The 9,143-nt window shown below is 31.8% G+C and overlaps 2 long non-coding RNA genes across 2 annotated transcripts; one reads left to right on the top strand and one right to left on the bottom strand.

Moving 5' to 3' along the window:
- The first annotated feature begins 2,180 nt into the window (after positions 1-2,180).
- Positions 2,181-4,249, top strand: LOC121116795 (uncharacterized). Its single transcript, XR_005863945.2, has 2 exons — positions 2,181-2,430; positions 2,514-4,249. It is a non-coding gene; the product is annotated as an uncharacterized lncRNA (long non-coding RNA).
- A 1,566-nt stretch (positions 4,250-5,815) lies between these two features.
- Positions 5,816-7,644, bottom strand: LOC139905132 (uncharacterized). Its single transcript, XR_011779627.1, has 2 exons — positions 7,505-7,644; positions 5,816-7,443 (listed from the first exon to the last, which is right to left on the bottom strand). It is a non-coding gene; the product is annotated as an uncharacterized lncRNA (long non-coding RNA).
- Positions 7,645-9,143: the final 1,499 nt, after the last annotated feature.

Below are 9,143 nucleotides of genomic sequence, written 5' to 3'. Positions count from 1 at the left end.
TGTTATTGATTAAATCTTAAAATTCAAATTATTTTTAAATAGCTTAGATTATAAACCTTTGATTGATGTACATGTTGTAAACAAAAAATATGTATATGTCGAAGTGGAGGCAAGAACAGCCATCATAGGCAATTTGATCTGCGCTGTGATGACCACCTCAGACATTATAAAGGCATTAAACGTCAGCAATGCCACAGTCTGTTGGGTCAAAAATCGTTTGACTGATGGGAACAACCTTAAGGACAAACCCAAAAGTGGAAGACCCACCAAAGTGAAGTTTGAAGACATCACTAAGTTTTTTATGGTCAACCCAAATATGAAGATGTCAGAGTACGCCCAGAAGAAGAAAGTGAATCGGTCTACTGTGGGCAAAGTTAATCGATAGGCTGGAGGAAGGCTACTTAGAAGAATTGATAGGCCGCTCCTGTCCCAGTTTCAAAAATAATTATCTGAAGGACAACAGCAACCGGGTTAATTTTATCTCTTATGAAAAGATCTTTACCGTTGACGCCGTCTACAATAAGGAAATTGATCGGGTTATATGCTTAGGCTAACTGAAAACAGCATCAAGACAGTCACCAAGACCAATCATTCGGCCTCTCTGAGGATTTTAGGGGTTGGAGTATCAACTGGAGAAAAAATGCTTATAATTTGGTTCCTGTTGGATACCGGTTACATGCAGCCGATTATTTGATGGTGTTGAAGGCAAATATGGTCCAATAGATCAACAAGACCATGAAGAAGTCCAACAAGGTCACATACGTATTTCAGCAAACTGGGCTCCAGCCTATACTGCTAATATTGTACAAGAGTGGATAGATAGCAACATGAACTTCTGGTCCAAGAACCTTTGGACCCAACAAACCCCAGATCTGCATCCATTGGATTACTCCATTTACTAACAAATCGAGAAAATGGCCCACCAACTCTGTTGCCGAATATTGATGCCCTAAAGACTTCCGTTGACTAGCAGTTGAGGATAATGAAAAAGGACTAAGTTGTCAATGTGTGAAAGGGGTTCCGGAGGTGGCAAGAGGCTATCTTTGAGGCTGATGGTGGCCAGATTCATAATTAATGTACATTGTTATATTAAAAAAATATTGTGACTAATATCAAACACCTCGAGATATTTGTGTTTTACTGGAACCCATCATTTTGTGTACTAGGACACTTTACCGAAAGCTATATTGCTGACCGGAAATTTTCCCGAAAAAAATATTTGATGACAAATGACAAACACATCTTGATAACTAAAATAAACAAAAACGCCGTCTAAAATCAAACAGGGTTGTGTACTCAATTTGTTCCAAAGTTATGGTAGATTATGTATTTTTTACGTATTGTGTTATCTTGGCCTCTCAAAATTAAATGGTCTTTTTCTGTGGCCATGTATAATCTTCGTACCAAGATTGATCCAAATCGATCCGTAACGTTTGCTATCATCCTAATGACTAACCTACAAACATGGGCTAAAACATAGCTTCAACTTCGTTGGCAGAGGTAGTAATAAGGTCAGAGATAACCTAGGGATAGGAGAATGCCAATCAGGGCTTGACCAGATACGCAGGAGCTCCAAAACATTCGATATAAATGATTTATTAATTCGCATTGTCCATTGAATCTCAATCATTGCCACCTTCTCTTCTATAAATATTATTTCTCTTTCTTATTTATTTGTATAATTAATAATTAAACAGTTGTCAGGATAATTGTTCTAATAGTTGTTAAAACCAACTGATGAAGCACCCTTATAACGTAATGATTCATTTATTAATTAATCAACATTGAATCATTGCTATTCGTGGTAATTGATTAAACATTTTATCTTTTAAAATTGGTGTAACATGAATGGGAATCATAACTACCTGGTATTGATGCATGAATCATCATCAAATATAGTTATCATTTTTTCGTAAAGTGTCCGCACACGATAGTTTTGAATTGAATATCACTCTCCATCTGAGACAAACACTTAAGTAATGTGACGCCCCAGTAATTAATTTCTTCTTTTCTTTTAAATGCAATATTAGCAAAGGGTTACACGGCGTTGCTCGAGCACGATCTCTTTTATGCCTTGCTTCTCTTTTTCCTCCATCTTCCTGGTCTTTTTCTTATTGCAGGCCATCGAAATGCTCTGGTCAACAGAAACTCTTTTCTTGGGGGGGGCATAGTAAAATAAGGATAACTCTCTTGAAAAAGACACAGGACTTTATTGGGTTTTGTCGGACACACTCACGTGGTCTCTATAGAATATCGTATCTTAGCTCAGTGCATAATTGTTTCGTTGTTGTTGTTTTTAAAGTGAAAGATCGAAAAAAGCCATTTGCAAAATCTTGGAAATTAATAGCCTCAAGCCTCTTATTAAGTTAATAAGGAGAGAGGGGGAACTCAACGCTATTTCTTCTGAATGTTTAGAATCTTTCAGTGTGGGTGGGTGTTAGTGTATTAAAATATAGCACCTGCGTGTCTGATTGAATTGAGTTGTGTCATCATTATTGTCTCTTTTATCATAGCACGAGGACACGGAGGCATAAGGAATTTAAGAAGTCACGAAATCGTTAAAAGAACTTGAACTAGGAAAAGATATATATACTCGATTACAGCACAGGATATTATATTCAAATGAAGCAGGTTTCTGTTAAGAGTACTTACGTCATCTAAAGATTTATGTATATTAAGTAATGAATAATATAGACTTTAAGTTCACTCTTGATGTATTTAAAAAAAACTTTGGGTTTATCAAAATCTAGACATTATGAATACTAAATTTGTCTCAAATAAATTATAATAATGCAAATGGATTTAATTTCTATAACTTAATAGTTTGAATATACTTATAATGAAATAAAAGTACATCAAAAAGGGACAAATATTAAAATATGAATAACAATTATTTAAGAATTACTACTACATGTTAAATAAAATTAAGATTAAAGTAATTTAGTTTACATATAAAATGAATTTAGACCATGAGTAGCTCTCGATAAAGAAGTCTAACGCTTGGTCACTTTAATGCCGATGGGAGTTATAAATTGAAATGTAATATAGTTTGAATGATTGGATGGTATTGGAAAGGAAGATTCTACAATGGCAAAATACAACTCTGGAGTAGGGATGTACCGATAGCAAAATTTCAGCCGATTCAGATATCACCTTTATGAAAGATTCATACTCTTTATTAATATGAAGGAAAAAGGAATTAGATAAACAAATAACAAAATGATTTACTCTTTTTAATTTTTAACTTTTGGTTAATTAGGACTTGACGAGGAAAGATATAAATGTATCAAACATAATTATTATTATAATTAGTTTTAAATAATTTGAAATTAAAATTATTTAAAGATGTATTTCCTTTCTGTACTCTGAAGTCAATTTATTCCTGGTTAGCCCTACACTATTGAATATACTATCATTTTCAATCAATGGACCTGCATTTTTCGATGCAGGTCAATTATTACTGCACTTATTATATATTAAAATTAAAGAACAATTAATATCATCCTAGGCCCCTTACAGGACGGAGCCCCAAGTCTTAAACCTAAATTAGTCTATAATATGAAGCTCACTTCCTTTTATTGGTTGATCATTTCAAATAATTAAATTATAGTTTCATTTTTTACTTAATAATAATTAAGTAAGCATAGATATCAAGGCCGATTCGATAACCAATTACAATACTTGAAAAAGTTCCGATTATTGTCGATTTCAATACCGATTCCTATGCATCGGTACACCCCTAGTATGGAAGCATAGTTGAGGATAGAAGCAAACAACAATTCATATTTCTGCAAGATAATGAGTTGGGTTGGAGCGTCTCAGAGAGAATCCACAGTAGACTGTGTTCTATGAAACCAACTTAAACCAAACCAAAATCCTGATTATGATTATGATATGAATTTAGGTATTAGTATGAATATCCTCCAATTTTTTTTTTTTTTTTGAGTGGAATTTGAAGGGCCAATCATACCATCATTACTACCAACGGATTTTGGATCTTTTATGCTCCAAAGGTTGCGTGATACAATGAAGGCAATAACGAGATATATTTTCTGTTCTTGTGTAATAAAAAGTAAAAAAAAATTAAGTGAGTAAAGGTGTGTTCACTGAAGTGCAAACGCACAATTTAGTAGGCATTTATTCTTCCTTTTTATTATTATTATCCTCCATTCCATTTTTACTGCAATAGCTCTAATTTTTTTAGGACCTTAAGACAAAACATCTCCTTTTCAAAAAAGGTTAATTATAATCTTATAACTTTTTTCTAGTAAATCCAAATATTTCATCATGATTTCTTCTCCTTCCAGAAAAAAAACACAAAAAAAACGTAAGGAAATAGAAAAACATATACATTACTTTTTACTCCAATCAATGGAAGTTTAATTATGACTCTTTGGCGGGACTTAAGGAAGCTTTTCTTCGCTCTTCCTCACATCCATCCAGCGAGCATTATATACACGAAGAGTTCACGCATTTTCTGGAAACACGTAGGTTGACATTAACAATCCTCTTTAATATGTCAACGTGGCTAAAAAAAACTCTCTGGTTTCATCAGATTATGTTAGTGATTTGATTAATTATTCGAGCAAACAACATCATATTTGGGAATATATCTCATGTATTCATGAGAAACGTTCGTTTTCCAAGAAGAATCCCTCTATTCGTCTGTTAGTCTCAGTTTTCCTATTTCTTCAGAAAGATTTCCTAAGTGGGTTTCGAGTGACTCTCATCATATTCACTTAGATGCTAATGTAAAAGAAGTGCAAAACCTTGGAATTGGTTTCCTTAGTGACTAAGAATGAAGACAGCGAAGAGTTATTATCGTTTTGATATTTTCTTCAATGGAAGGAAATATTGATGTTTTAATATTTCGTTGTAAATTTCCAAGCATTTCTGAATTAGGCGGTATTGACTCATAATTATCAATTTTTCTTAATTTTTAATCAAAGAGTGTTAATATTGATGCAATATTGGTACATGATAATATCCAGATGGTCTTTTTAAATTAGATGATTTAAGTTAATTCAGTTACTTGTTTTAATATCAAAGATTTGAGATAATTTGTAGTTACATTTAATTTCCAAACTATTCGTACAATTGCATAATTTAGAAAAAGAAGTGCATCAGGAAAGTTATGACGAGGATTCAAACAGAGGGCTGGTAAAATCAAATTCAATTTCAGCCCTACCTTTACTATGCAAAAATATATTTTTAGTACTTTAGAAAAATTTCCGGCCAAGCTCCTCTCCCCCAATCCAAAAATAAAAAATTTCTTATAAATACTCATTTAATCCAATTTCAATGTATTTTTGTGTTTGCTTCTTTTCTAAATTTTTATCAAGTATTTATATTATTGATGAATCGAGATACATTTTATAGTACAGGGTCCACCCTACCGGCAGGCCCATAGGGGATATGACACCTCACTTCTTTTCAATTTATATTTTAAACGACAATATTTTGAAATGGTTAATAGTTATACCTAATTTTTTTTTGGGGTTTGACATAGGCTCAAATATATATTTATATATCCCGTTCCTGACGACCACCATTAGTCAACACTATAGAAGACAAAAACATTTTGACTATTGTATCATCAATATTTTTGCCCTGTTTTAAAATATAAATCATGAATTAATTTATATGAATTTGAACAGAATTTAGTGTGGGGGTTTACCCTTGTGCCATGATTATGTACCTTTATCTTTATATTTTACTCAAAATATATATGGGTAACCATGGAAATCTAGAACATGGAACACTCACGCCTTTTTATTCAACAAAATTCAATTAAGAAAAAGAAGAAGTGGTAAAATTTTAACAACAATTATTTATTATTTTAAATAAATTAAGGAATTATTCACATCATAATATAACAACAAGACACAGTATACATATATTGGGAAGTAAGTTTAACAATTTTTTATTCTGTTTACAAGATTTTACATTGTCGTGTAACCTTTTCAAATTAATTTTATCATTTATTTTTTTAGACAAATTCTTGGTCATAATATTGAAAACTTGGCAAGAAATGCTAAAAAATAAATCTTTAAAAATATGACCATTAGAACAATTTTGATTAATTATAATTAGTTCGTTATCTATCATCTCACAACATATTTTTGTAAATACTTTTCTTAAATTGTTGCGTTGAAAAAAAATAGATGTTGCATTTTCACTTGAAATAATAAAGTTATATAAACAATAAATTTGTGTGACAATCGAAAATAAGTCATAGCTTGGAGTGACCAGTCATCCTCTATTACTTTGATCTAGGACCTTGCTTTTCGAACACTCCTCAATTGATTGGTCCAAACTAACTTGAGGAAAACTTTTTGAGAACACAAGTTTGGCTTCGCATAAATTACATTTTAACTTTAAGGATTGAGATTTGGCTATATATAGCCTGAAACATAGAATAAAATCGATTTTTTTGTCATCCACTAATTCAAAACTAAACTATGTGGATTGTAAAGTCGACAAAATTTTATCAATACAAATATTTTCTTCTTGGTTTAAATCTTGTTTTTTATCATAGTCAGAATGAATATTTTTTTATGTCACTCAGATCTTCTGTTTCGGTGTAGAGTTTATCGAAACAAGTTGCTCTCTAATGAAAATCAACTTTTTCAATTTTTGAGAGTCTATATCCGACGGCTATAGATTTTCAACGCTACTCTCAACTTCATTGATAAATCATATCTTTCATTGGAGGAAAAGGAATATCTTCATATGAGCAAGGATGTTCTGAAGAAGGCTTACCGAGGTTATCTTTCTATTCGTTGTGAGGTGATTCACGCTGTTCCAATCTAGGTTTACGTGATTCTGGTATAAATTGAATGTCAAATCACTATTTATCATCACTGAGAATTCGATTTCGACAAAATCAGGACACAGTTCAGATATACAATAAAACTGAATTGAATCCTCCGTCCTCTTCCAATGAACATTCGTCGGGAATTTTTCAACTCCACACTTAAGACACAAATCACAAAATTCAATAAAAGAATCTTTAAGGAATAATGATTGTTGAGCTTCAACGATAGCTTCATTATCCTTAGAAATCCTGGCTGATGTGGTAGCTCTTGATGTAGGCCGTTGACTTTTGACGTATTGTAAGTACTTCGGAAGATTGGGGAAAATACTAGGCACTGCAGAGGGTTTCAAATAACGTTTTTGGAGCTTATTATCTTCAACTCTATAACATTTCCTCTTGTGCTCTGCGCTCTCATATACAAAATCATCCTCCTGAAAATGGAGAGAACATACCCTTGAATACTTAGAAGGTGCCTAAGTCCCATTGCTGTCCCGTGGTATGGCTCTAAGCCAGGCACCTTTTGAGGATTCATCTAATGGAAAAGAGTTGAGCTATAACCTTGCTATGCCTGGTTTTCCATCATATCCGGAGGAGCACTTAGGAACACAGCACTTATTAGGCATGATCTGAAGTATATAGATAAATTATTAATCCCATATCCACAAGTGCTACAGGATATTTACTTACTGTGCTCAAAAGTAGATCGTAGAAGAGATAGAAAAGCACACAATCACAGGTAATTCACAAGCTTTATTTAAATAAGCAAATATTATATTAATTCACTTAGATTGTTGTCATCAACACAAGTTTTAATAAGATAAACAAAGCTGTATTAAGTAAATACTAAATACGCTGTTGAGTATGATAATACAAGGGGAAAACAATAGCCTCATAACAGAAATTTTCTTTTCTTCTTTTCAACGCGTGAGCGTTCTAGTTATTCTAGATTTCCAAGGCGAACCCCAATAAGTTTTACTTGCATTGTCATTTGAGGGATTCGATTTTCTCTTAATTCTTCAAATAGTGACATGTATTATTAGAAAACTATTCAATATAATCATTCCTACGATTAGCAGCATCCACAAATGTTTGATACAATCAATGAAGTAGCTAAAATGGAAGGACTTTATCTTGATTTGAAAATTTAAATCATTGATGTATCCTAGACATTTCCCAGCTTCTCTCCTTTTAATTAATCCAAACAGAATAGTAAAAGTAATTGCTCTTCTCAAACAAACCAAATGATTTCATCGAGAGAGAACGTATGTCTTAGGATTTGAAGATTTTGCTATGATCTGAAGATTGATCATATCTAACGAAAATAAGTTCAGACATGTATTATGTGATTTCTTAGATGAAATAATGTCATCATTAAATACAATTTCAAAGATGGTGATCGCCATAATCAAATAGCAACTTCGTTTTAATACTATAACCTTTCTACTGGACATCGAAAGTTGAAATAGATCATCTGGAACCAATCATTTTGAATCATGTCAAAAAGTGTTATATTTTATCTAATGGTTAATATTGAACGATTTACTTCCAATGATAAATATGGCTTCTTTTAAAATAAAAGTATAGGCCAAATAAGTTAATATTCATTGTATTTTACTATGGAAAGGGTTTCTGACTGTATATCTATGTACATTGTACACCTTGAATCATAATTAATATGGATACCTACATCAATCCAAAAATATCCATTACGAATATTAAAAATATTCGTTATAATAATTGCATGGAAGTTAAATGATATTCAGTAATATTTAATTATTTTTCTATGAAATTTTTTTTTTTTTTCTTCTCTTACTTTATTACCTCATTATCTGTTGTCCAACTATGTGTACATTTGATTTTGACACTCCATATAACAGTAATTTCTATTACTTTAGCCACTTGCAGCAATATTTAGGCCTGATACTTTTTTTATTCGTGTTGGAAGTTAATACAGTGTTTTTGATCGTTGGAGTATCCGAAGTAGTTCGTTCGGCTACTTTTTTTTCCTCTTCAAAATGAAACATATTGATTATATTCCTACGTATGACTTGAAAAATGGAACTTTAATAAAACTTTTGAAATTCAACAACATAATTTTAACTTCTCAATCTCTTTACAAATATAGAATGTCGTAAAAAAATGTAATTCCAAGTGGCTATACAGGTAAAAAAAACTCTCCTTAAAACTTTACAAACATTACTTTTTCATCGAAATACAACACGAAATCGAATTAACAGATCACCCTAAAAATAGGACATCCTTGTACACAAGTTAAAATAAGAAATTAGAGGAATTTTACTTTTTCTGTGACTTCTGACCTTAAAAC

This window comes from Lepeophtheirus salmonis, chromosome 4 (genome assembly GCF_016086655.4).
Source record: "Lepeophtheirus salmonis chromosome 4, UVic_Lsal_1.4, whole genome shotgun sequence".
In the NCBI taxonomy this organism is placed as follows: Eukaryota; Metazoa; Arthropoda; class Copepoda; order Siphonostomatoida; family Caligidae; genus Lepeophtheirus; species Lepeophtheirus salmonis.
The sequence above is the reverse complement of the archived record's forward strand: the minus strand, read 5'-3'. Positions and strand labels throughout refer to the sequence as shown.